Source organism: Tyto alba, unplaced genomic scaffold (genome assembly GCF_018691265.1).
Source record: "Tyto alba isolate M040663 unplaced genomic scaffold, T.alba_DEE_v4.0 Super-Scaffold_7, whole genome shotgun sequence".
Taxonomy (NCBI): domain Eukaryota; kingdom Metazoa; phylum Chordata; class Aves; order Strigiformes; family Tytonidae; genus Tyto; species Tyto alba.
The window spans coordinates 1-11,768 of NW_024881328.1; the positions used below are offsets into that span (position 1 = coordinate 1).

Here is an 11,768-nt window from a genome sequence, read left to right on the forward strand (position 1 = left end):
GCGCAAAGACTCCCGACCGGAAACTTCCAAGACCTACCCACGCTTCAAGCTTATAACGCAAGAATAAAAAGCACCGATCGGCAGCGTGCCGATGAAGATGGGCGTTCGATACCCTACGGATGGCGCCTCAGGCACGTGCCGTGCTCCTCGAGCACAAAGAGACGCGAGGACATTTAGAGCCGAGGAAGGGCAAAGACACGGCAGGCAGAAGAAACAAAACTACACGTTGACACACGCAGAGGCTGGAACTACCCTGCCCGGGACACGCGAACATCGAGGGGAAAAGTAACCCGTTCCCTTTACCTGACCGTAGGGCCCCGCTCCTGTACAGCCTTCTCCCCATGCTAACTTTCAAACGCTTCCCTGCAATTCCCAACCTCGGCCCTCCTCGTGGCCCCGTTCGGTCGACTTAGCTTTCAGAGGGCCGGAGGTCCGATTCCATCCTCGACAAAAGCAGCACAGCAGCTAACTAGCACGTTCCCGCAGTTGACGCCTTCCTCTTCACCTGCAAGGAAACACGAACGGGAGAAAACACAGCCGGCCGTCGTTGGCATCGTGCTGCTCCGTGCCTACCTCTTCCACGACACCCCCCTGTACTCGGAAGCGTCGCGGGGTTCCGCTCACCGGCTCTTTGCAGAGTCAATGCTGCAGGCGTCGTCGCTGGCGTTACCTAAGATGCCGAGAGACAGTTACCCTTGCGCTTCTAACGAGTCACCCACGATCCTCCTTGCGACTACCCCGGCTCGCTTCAAACGCTCATCCGATCCCAAAGGCGGCTCCCAAAGCACCTGCAAAACAAGGCGAGCGCTCAACGGAGCGGTCCTACGATACTTCCGTATTAGACACCGACCTGGCTGACAACTGCCTCACCTTCTCAGACTGTCGTTGTCTGCGTGCCTCGGCCCCTCCGCGGCACCTGCAAAAACTCAAGGAAAAGACACGTGCCGAGTTACCGCCTGAAACTGGGTTCTGCCCGCACGGATCCCCATCTCCCGCTCCCTTACCTCGGCCCTTCACCTGCCCTGCCGCTGCTGTTTCCAGTTGTCACGTCAAGGCTCGTGTGCCACCTGTAACACACTTACAACAAGGGATGCTTCTACTTTCACCTACAATTGATGCCTAAAATAAGAACTGCTACTTTAACCCCCCTAGTCGTGGCTCACCTCGCCCAAGCTGCCTCCGGTGCCAAATCCTACTTTGCTTGTGGCTCTCCATCAAAAAAAAAACAACAAACAAAAAACCACACACTGCTATCATCCCCTCAGATAGCACTGGTGCCATCTTCCCTGCCGCAGCGCTCAGTGACCCACCTTCTCACAGCCCTCCGCTTCACCTCCTCCGTCACTCTTTGGTGCGCATCTCATCCATCTGCATGTCAAAACAGTCATGCGAGTCACCCGGATGCTTAACAAATCCGGAGGTGTCACTTCCGGCTAGGGATACTAGCCGGCATCCAACTACAGCCTGTGTTAAAAAGAAAACCACGCGCCTCCCCCGAGCGTACGCTCCCACACCTACGAGCCTTAACACCTTTGAGATTCCATCTTTGCTACTGCTGGACAGCCGCTCCCACACCGCTCCAACAGTCTCCATAAAACGCTCTAGAAATCACCGGCCGCACAGCCTGTGGTGGCTACTGCGAGGTGACCGTACGTCTGTCGCCTAGGCGGTTAAGCGTATCAGCATTTAAACCGTTGACTTCTACTGCCGTTCTACTTACTCCTGACTCTACACCCCCAGGCAGGGCAGCTCTGAGCCAAACAGGCACACGCATACACTAATGCTAAACGCTACAAAGGTTTGATTCCAAGATAAACTCTAAGCGATAAGGACTCTCAGACAAGATACCATGTCAGGCGAGAAGACCTAGAGGGCCACAACCGGGAGGCGAGGAGGCTATACGGCAGCCCCAGAAAGAGTCACACGTTATGTTAAAGGAGACTCGAACTCCGTCGTGGGTTACTCTAGGATTTTATTCAGGTCCAGCAGCGTTGGGTCACCTCCGCAGAGAGTGACAGCTTACATGAGTTCGCATACATGTATTTATGCACCTACAAAGCATTACCTAATCCAGAATACACAGAATTATACTTTATCAGTCATTATTATCTTGACAGTGGGTTTCACATCTTGTTCTGGAGTCCGACCACTTCGTTGTTTGTTTCTTCTTTCTTTTAGTCTTCAAGGGAGATTACCTCAAGTTCTGTACGTCTCAGTTCTTAGTAGTCACAATGATAGATCTCCCATTGCTTCGGTAGCTAAGGGCCAGTTTCTCATACATCAACATCCTTTGAACTGTCAGGCCCACCATTACCTTTGTTACAACATTTTATTGATGCTCTATTCAGTTGACTGTGCTTGCAGCCCTGGGCTGGGGCTATACAGGGGACAGAGCTGATAGAACAGCTTGTGCAGCAGCACTGCATTGCAACATTTTCCCAACAGTCCCCCCTTTTCTTTTAGGATACTCACTATCCTATCGGATACAATAGGGTCTGGTGGGAATACGAGATAAACACGAGACACAACACTGACATACAAACATTACCATGATCAAAATGATTATGACTAAAACGACTACCATTAGAATCTTCTTGATTAAAGTTGGAAAATCAGGAATCCAAGAAGTAGCCCATTGCCATAAATCACTAACATCCCAGGATACATTGTCTCGTTGCACAACTTGCATCATATGGCTTACTTCCTATTTTGGCAACATCTTATTCTTTCGTTTAAATGTTTTTACCAACACTTCATCTCCCACTTTATAATCATGAACCTGTACTTCTGGTGTCACACCTTGGTACCAATATGCATATTTTCTAATTTTCTGAAAGGAATCTTGTAAATATAATAAATATTGAGTGACATTCTCATCTCCATCCAGTAGTGCAGTTTTTGCTGAAATATACGAACCAGGTACAGCTAAAATTCGTCCAAATAGGACCTCTGCTGGGCTAATTCCTAACGGCTGCTTTGGAGTAGTTCTAAGATCCCATAAAACTAAATTTAATGCCTCTGGCCACTTTAATTCAGTTTCACTGCATACTTTTGCTAATTTCTCCTTAATTGTTCTATTCATTCTTTCTACTTGCCCTGATGAAGGTGGGTGATACGGAGTATGAAACTGTCCTTTGATGTCTAGGGTTACATAAACTTGTAATAAAATAGATGCTGTAAAATGCGGTCCACGGTCAGAGTCTATCACCTCAGGTACGCCATATCGAGGAATGATTTCCTTAAGCAAGATTTTTACAACTATTTTTGAATCATTCTTCCGGGTCGGGAAAGCTTCTACCCACCCAGAGAGTTGATCTACTATTACCAGCAATATTTATATCCGAGAGCGGCTGGCATTTCCGCAAAGTCAATCTGAAGTTTCTGAAAAGGATAGACTGCTGGCGGCCTCTTCCCTGGCGTTACTTTTGGCCTTATATCTCCATATCTCTTACACGAAGAACATCCTTCAGTCAGTTTCTTAGCTGCTGAAAAGATTCCTGGTGCTGCCCATAGCTGGGTTACCTTTGAGGCTACTGCTTCGGGACCTCCATGCCCCTTCTCATGGTACCAACGCGCAAGCGGCAGTACATACCTTCTGGGCAATAGAGGTTTACCATCCAGGGTCCATCCCTTTATCTTGCACGGCTTGCGTCTTCTTCCATTCTTCCATTTCGGTGGTCGGGACATCGCGATAAAGGGTATCAGGGTTTGGGATAGAAAAGAAATTAGCAACCACAACTTCAGTCGTGGGGTAATTTTTAGTAGCGGCGGCTCGTGCTGCGGCATCTGCAAGAAAATTACCTGTCGCAAGCTGATCAGTGCGCTTCGTATGAGCAGGTATATAAATTACCGCAACTTCCTTTGGCTCTTGTATTGCCAACAACAAGTCATTAATCAAAGACCCATGTGCAATGGTTTTACCTGCAGATGTTAGAAAGCCTCTTTCTTTCCACAATGCACCGACTGCATGACAAATGCCATAGGCATACTTCGAGTCAGTGTAAATATTAACTCGTTTATTCTTAGCATACAATGCTGCTTTGGTTAGTGCTATCAATTCTGCAGCTTGAGCTCCTAATGTCGGTGGCAAGGGTTCAGCAATGAGAACAAACTTTTCAGTAGCTATTGCAAAGCCCGTAAATCTCTTACCGTGAAGATAAAAGGAAGATCCGTCAGTAAAGAGATTCAAATCAGGGTGTTCCACCGGAGTGTCCCTCAAATCTTCTCTAGTCTTGCTTATGGTTTTCAAGACAGCTACACAGTCGTGTGATCTTTCAGGTTCAGTCACTGGGAGTAAGGTAGCAGGGTTAAGAGTCTTTGATCTCTCAAGTTTGACATTCTCCGTTAGCAAAAGGATCATTTCATATCTGTGTGTCCTTTGTGCAGAGAGTGCTTTTTCTGCATATTTGGTTAGTAAAGTTCAACCTCATGGGGAACAGCAACTATGAGATAATGGCCTAGCACAATATTCCTTGCCTTTTCCACCAGCTCAGCAGCTGCGGCAATAGATCGCAGACAGTATGGAGATCCTCTGATAACTGGGTCCAAGGTGACAGAATAGTATGCTACAGGACGTTCGTAGGGTCCATGCTTCTGAATTAATACTCCCTTTGCAATTCCTCTGTTCTCTGTTACATATAATTTAAAAGGTTTTTTGTAATCTGGTAACCCAAGAGCTGGAGCATTTACCAAGGCAGTCTTCATGGACATAAAAGCTGTTTCCAATTCTTCCGTCCATGGTATGGGTTCTGGGCTCACATCTTTAGTAGTCTCTACCAAAGGTTTTGCAATCTCTGAAAAACCCAGTATCCACGGTCTACAATATCCAGCTTGTCCAAGAAAGGCTCTCATTTGTTTCTTAGTCAAAGGTCTAGCGATTTCCTGAATTGCCTGTACCCTATCTGGATCTAATTTCCTAGTACCTTCGGCTAGTATAAACCCTAAATATTTTACCTCAGGCTCACAAAACTGCAATTTGGAGAGAGATGCTTTATGTCCTTTCTCATATAATCTAAGACATACATATTTAGTATCTTTTACACAACTGTCATAATCTTTACTTGCAATTAACAAATCATCCACATATTGTATCAATTCTGACCCAGCCGGTAGTTCCAGATCTTGTAAGTCTCTCTTTAATATTTGAGAGAACAAAGTTGGTGAAGCAGTAAATCCTTGAGGAAGTCTGGTCCAGGTATACTGGCGACCTTCCCATGTAAAGGCAAATAAACTCTGGCTGTCAGGGTCAATTGGTATTGTAAAGAAAGCTCCGGTCAAATCCAAAACAGTATAGTATTTCGCCCAAATTGGTATTTTTGTAAGGATAGTAGAAGGATCGGGAACTACTGGATGTGGGGGTTCTACATATTCATTTACAGCTCGTAAATCCTGAACAAACCGATACTCAGGATTTCCATCCTCATCCTTTCGATTTTTATTTACAGGTAAAATGGGAGTATTAAAAGGACTAACAGTAGGTCTTAAATGCCCTTATCCAAAAAATTCTGTATTTGTTTAGTGATACTAGGAATAGCTTCTGCTACGATAGGATACTGCTTAACTGCTGGGGGTATACCACCTTTAGTCTTAATTTTTATGGGGGCTGCAGATTTCAGAAGTCCCACATCTTTACTAGATTGATTCAAGCAGAGAAGAGCAAACTGGAGATGAACCTGCAGGAGAGTGTTGATAAGGCATATTTTCACAGCAGTGGAGACAAGGGGATCGGGTGGTATCCATTGAGCAGCAGTCCTTGTGCAGATGATTCTCGAAACTGAGAAGGAATTGAAGTGTCAACAAGAACTTCTGAGCAATGAGAAGATCAAGGCTGAAGAAAGGGAAGAACTTTTGTTAAAGGTTCAGAGGCGGTCAGAGATTCTGGAGGACAGCCTAACAAACAAGATCCCTCAGATTCAAGAAGAATCTACTGAGCAAGAAATATTTCTTCTGAGAGAAGAGCTGAGCCAGGCAAAAAGGAAATGGCATGAAATGGAGGAAGTAAAGGCCAATGAATGTCAAAGAGAATCTGAAAAACTGGAGAAGCAATTTTATTCCAAAATTGCCTGAATGTTAGGAAGCAAGCACTCTGACAGAAAGTGGAGATGGTAATCTTACAATACAACTAGAGAATCTCCAAAATGAGAGAGAGCAGTTAAGAGAAACCATACAGGAGACAATTAGCAAGAATTCAGAGATGCAGGAGGAGTTGAAATGTGCTCATTGCTCTCTCAGACAACATCAGGAGACTATTGTGGAGCTGAAAGAAAGTATTTCAGAGAAAGAATATCAACTCTTAGAAGCGCAAGAGGCATTGAAGGAAACAACTGACGAACTGCAGCAGGAGTCACTGAAGTCACTGAAAACCTGATTCATGTCTCTTCTGAATATGACAAGCTACTGTCAGAAAAAGAAGAAAAAAAAAAAAACTTAGCGCATTTTTCAGCATTGTCCCTTAACCTCGGCATTTTTTCTTGCCACAACATTAAATCACCAGGTTTCCAGGGTTGGTGTGTGGAAACTGCAATAACTGGAGGAACTTCAGGTCCTGAGTTGGGGCCTACTCTAGGATTGGAATGAAATTCCACTACCATAGGATATTGTCCTACAACAGATTTCCCTTCTGATTGTGGATGGGAACTCTGGTTCTGATTCTTTCCCTGATGATCATCAAGGAAGGCAATTAATTCTTCTCTTTTCATAGGTTTCTTTAGAGCCATACGATTTCTCAAATCGGCCCATTCCAGCCATAAAAATAAATAATTCATCTGCTGCGGATTCTATCTTCTAATATCAATCTCAAACATTTCAACCTAGTTTCATCGAAGGTACCTTCAGGTGGCCATACTTCTTGGGGACCTGCCCCTCTAATTCTGGTTAAAAATGGCCAGTCATCTTGACATAACACTATAATTTTACTTTTACTCAACCCTGCTGTCCCAGAAAGTTTATTCCAATTTGCTAATAATTCTGCCAAGGGGGATCCTTTAGGTACTGAAGGATATCCTCCCATTCTGCAATTTTCTTTGTGAGGGGTATTTCAGAGTGATCCTTTCCTATTCCAACCCACAAACACAGACAAGGGGAGACTTGAACTCACCTTTCTGTAGCCGGCAGTTTGTAGGATGTAATATCGGGATCCTCTTTTATTCGTCCTCCCCGTCACAGCCTAGAGTCCCATCTGGGGTGCCAAAACTGTTAAAGGAGACTCGAACTCCGTCGTGGGTTACTCTAGGATTTTATTCAGGTCCAGCAGCGTTGGGTCACCTCCGCAGAGAGAGTGACGCTTACATGAGTTCGCATACATGTATTTATGCACCTACAAAGCATTACCTAATCCAGAATACACAGAATTATACTTTATCAGTCATTATTATCTTGACAGTGGGTTTCACATCTTGTTCTGGAGTCCGACCACTTCGTTGTTTGTTTCTTCTTTCTTTTAGTCTTCAAGGGAGATTACCTCAAGTTCTGTACGTCTCAGTTCTTAGTAGTCACAATGATAGATCTCCCATTGCTTCGGTAGCTAAGGGCCAGTTTCTCATACATCAACATCCTTTGAACTGTCAGGCCCATCATTACCTTTGTTACAACATTTTATTGATGCTCTATTCAGTTGACTGTGCTTGCAGCCCTGGGCTGGGGCTATACAGGGGACAGAGCTGATAGAACAGCTTGTGCAGCAGCACTGCATTGCAACATTTTCCCAACAGTTATGGCCCGTTATAAGAAGCTACCGTCAAAACCGAGACGGTGGATGAGAAGTAGGAGTCCTAATCCTAGGACGGAGGGATGCAGGGAAGACGTCACAGTCCGTGAAAATGGACGCCTAAGGAGCAGAGCTGATGCCGCAGCCGGCGACGATGCTGCGCAAAAGACTCCCGACCGGAAACTTCCAAGACCTACCCACGCTTTAAGCTGATAATGCAAGAATAAAAAAAGCACCCGATCGGCAGCGTGCCGATGAAGATGGGCGTTCGATACCTTAGGGATGTCCCCTGAGACGCGTGCCGTGCTCCTCGAGCCCAAAGAGAAGTGAGGACATTTCGAGCCGAGGAAGGGCAAAGACACGGCAGACAGAAGAAACAAACTCCACGATGACACACGCAGAGGCGGGAACTGCCCTGCCCGGGACACGCTAACATCGAGGGGAAAAGTAATCCGTTCCCTTTACCTGACCGGAGGGCCCCGCTCCCGTACAGCCTTCTCCCCCGTGCTAACTTTCAAACACTTCCCTGCAATTCCCAACCTCGGCCCCTCCTCTCGGCCCCGTTCGCTCGACTTAGCTTTCACAGGGCCGGAGGTCCGATTCCATCCTCGACAAAAGCAGCACAGCAGCTAACTAGCACGTTCCCGCAGTTGCCGCCTTCCTCTTCACCTGCAAGAAAACACGAACGGGAGAAAACACAACCGGCCGTTGGCATCGCGCTGCTGCGTGCCTACCTCTTCCACGACACCCCCCTGTACTCGGAAGCGTCGCGGGGTTCCGCTCACCGGCTCTTTGCAGAGTCAATGCTGCAGGCGTCGTCGCTGGCGTTACCTAAGATGCCGAGAGACAGTTACCCTTGCGCTTCTAACGAGTCACCCACGATCCTCCTTGCGACTACCCCGGCTCGCTTCAAACGCTCATCCGATCCCAAAGGCGGCTCCCAAAGCACCTGCAAAAACAAGGCGAGCGCTCAACGGAGCGGTCCTACGATACTTCCGTATTAGACACCGACCTGGCTGACAACTGCCTCACCTTCTCAGACTGTCGGTCTGCGTGTGCCTCGGCCCCTCCGCGGCACCTGCAAAAAACTCAAGGAAAAGACACGTGCCGAGTTACCGCCTGAAACTGGGTTCTGCCCGCACGGATCCCCATCTCCCGCTCCCTTACCTCGGCCCTTCACCTGCCCCCGCTGCTGTTTCCAGTTGTCACGTCAAGGCTCGTGTGCCACCTGTAACACACTTACAACAAGGGATGCTTCTACTTTCACCTACAATTTGATGCCTAAAATAAGAACTGCTACTTTAACCCCCCTAGTCGTGGCTCACCTCGCCCAAGCTGCCTCCGGTGCCAAATCCTACTTTGCTTGTGGCTCTCCATCTAAAAAAAAACAACAAACAAAAAACACCACACACTGCTATCATCCCCTCAGATAGCACTGGTGCCATCTTCCCTGCCGCACCGCTCAGTGACCCACCTTCTCACAGCCCTCCGCTCACCTCCTCCGTCACTCTTTGGTGCGCATCTCATCCATCTGCATGTCAAAACAGTCATGCAAGTCACCCGGATGCTTAACAATCCGGAGGTGTCACTTCCGGCTAGGGATACTAGCCGGCATCCAACTACAGCCTGTTGTTAAAAAGAAAACCACGCGCCTCCTCCCACCTACGAGCCTTAACACCTTTGAGATTCCATCTGATTTGCTACTGCTGGACAGCCGCTCCCACACCGCTCCAACAGTCTCCATAAAACGCTCTAGAAATCACCGGCCGCACAGCCTGTGGTGGCTACTGCGAGGTGACCGTACGTCTGTCGCCTAGGCGGTTTAAGCGTATCAGCATTTAAACCGTTGACTTCTACTGCCGTTCTACTTACTCCTGACTCTACACCCCCCAGGCAGGGCAGCTCTGAGCCAAACAGGCACACGCATACACTAATGCTAAACGCTACCAAAGGTTTGATTCCAAGATAAACTCTAAGCGATAAGGACTCTCAGACAAGATACCATGTCAGGCGAGAAGACCTAGAGGGCCACAACCGGGAGGCGAGGAGGCTATACGGCAGCCCCAGAAAGAGTCACGCGTTATGGCCCGTTATAAGAAGCTACCGTCAAAACCGAGACGGTGGATGAGAAGTAGGAGTCCGAATCCTAGGACTGAGGGATGCAGGGGAGATGTCGCAGTCCGTGAAAACGGATGCCTAAGGAGCAGAGCTGATGCCGCAGCCGGCGACGATGCTGCGCAAAAGACTCCCGACCGGAAACTTCCAAGACCTACCCACGCTTCAAGCTTATAACGCAAGAATAAAAAGCACCCGATCGGCAGCGTGCCGATGAAGATGGGCGTTCGATACCCTACGGATGGCGCCTCAGGCACAAGCCGTGCTCCTCGAGCACAAAAGACACGCGAGGACATTTAGAGCCGAGGAAGGGCAAAGACACGGCAGGCAGAAGAAACAAACTACACGATGACACACGCAGAGGCTGGAACTGCCTGCCCGGGACACGCGAACATCGAGGGGAAAAGTAATCCGTTCCCTTTACCTGACCGGAGGGCCCCGCTCCCGTACAGCCTTCTCCCCATGCTAACTTTCAAACGCTTCCCTGCAATTCCCAACCTCGGCCCCTCCTCGTGGCCCCGTTCACTCGACTTAGCTTTCAGAGGGCCGGAGATCCATTCCATCCTCGACAAAAGCAGCACAGCAGCTAACTAGCACGTTCCCGCAGTTGACGCCTTCCTCTTCACCTGCAAGGAAACACGAACGGGAGAAAACACAGCCGGCCGTTGGCATCGTGCTGCTCCGTGCCTACCTCTTCCACGACACCCCCCTGTACTCGGAAGCGTCGCGGGGTTCCGCTCACCGGCTCTTTGCAGAGTCAATGCTGCAGGCGTCGTCGCTGGCGTTACCTAAGATGCCGAGAGACAGTTACCCTTGCGCTTCTAACGAGTCACCCACGATCCTCCTTGCGACTACCCCGGCTCGCTTCAAACGCTCATCCGATCCCAAAGGCGGCTCCCAAAGCACCTGCAAAAACAAGGCGAGCGCTCAACGGAGCGGTCCTACGATACTTCCGTATTAGACACCGACCTGGCTGACAACCGCCTCACCTTCTCAGACTGTCGGTCTGCGCGGCTCGGCCCCTCCGCGGCACCTGCAAAAATCTCAAGGAAAAGACACGTGCCGAGTTACCGCCTGAAACTGGGTTCTGCCCGCACGGATCCCCATCTCCCGCTCCCTTACCTCGGCCCTTCACCTGCCCAGCCGCTGCTGTTTCCAGTTGTCACGTCAAGGCTCGTGTGCCACCTGTAACACACTTACAACAAGGGATGCTTCTACTTTCACCTACAATTGGATGCCTAAAATAAGAACTGCTACTTTAACCCCCCTAGTCCTGGCTCACTCGCCCAACTGCCTCCGGTGCCGAAATCCTACTTTGCTTGTGGCTCTCCATCTAAAAAAAAACAACAGACAAAAACACACAAAACACACACACACGCTATCATCCCTCAGATAGCACCGCTGCCATCTTCCCTCCCGCACCGCTCAGTGACCCACCTTCTCACAGCCCTCCGCTTACCCCCCCGTCACTCTTTGGTGCGCATCTCATCCATCTGCATGTCAAAACAGTATGCGAGTCACCCGGATGCTTAACAAATCCGGAGGTGTCACTTCCGGCTAGGGATACTAGCAGGCATCCAACTACAGCCTGCTGTTAAAAAGAAAACCACGCGCCTCCCCCCAGAGCGTACGCTCCCACACCTACGAGCCTTAACACCTTTGAGATTCCATCTCATTTGCTACTGCTGGACAGCCGCTCCCACACCGCTCCAACAGTCTCCATAAAACGCTCTAGAAATGACCAGCCGCACAGCCTGTGGTGGCTACTGCGAGGTGACCGTACGTCTGTCGCCTAGGCGGTCTAAGCGTATCAGCATTTAAACCGTTGACTTCTACTGCCGTTCTACTTACTCCTGACTCTACACCCCCCAGGCAGGGCAGCTCTGAGCCAAACAGGCACACGCGTACACTAACGCTAAACGCTACAAAAGGTTTGATTCCAAGATAA

The 11,768-nt window shown here is 48.8% G+C and overlaps 3 long non-coding RNA genes across 3 annotated transcripts; all 3 read right to left on the reverse strand.

The window, feature by feature from the left end:
* Nucleotides 1-897: 897 nt before the first annotated feature.
* LOC122152445 lies at nt 898-1,214 on the reverse strand. Its single transcript, XR_006164564.1, has 3 exons — nt 1,164-1,214; nt 1,005-1,077; nt 898-916 (listed from the first exon to the last, which is right to left on the reverse strand). It is a non-coding gene; the product is annotated as an uncharacterized LOC122152445 (long non-coding RNA).
* Nucleotides 1,215-8,542: 7,328 nt separating this feature from the next.
* Nucleotides 8,543-11,069, reverse strand: LOC122152443. Its single transcript, XR_006164562.1, has 3 exons — nt 10,943-11,069; nt 8,738-8,793; nt 8,543-8,654 (listed from the first exon to the last, which is right to left on the reverse strand). It is a non-coding gene; the product is annotated as an uncharacterized LOC122152443 (long non-coding RNA).
* On the reverse strand, nt 8,892-10,259 carry LOC122152444. Its single transcript, XR_006164563.1, has 4 exons — nt 9,810-10,259; nt 9,180-9,236; nt 9,031-9,082; nt 8,892-8,943 (listed from the first exon to the last, which is right to left on the reverse strand). It is a non-coding gene; the product is annotated as an uncharacterized LOC122152444 (long non-coding RNA).
* Nucleotides 11,070-11,768: the final 699 nt, after the last annotated feature.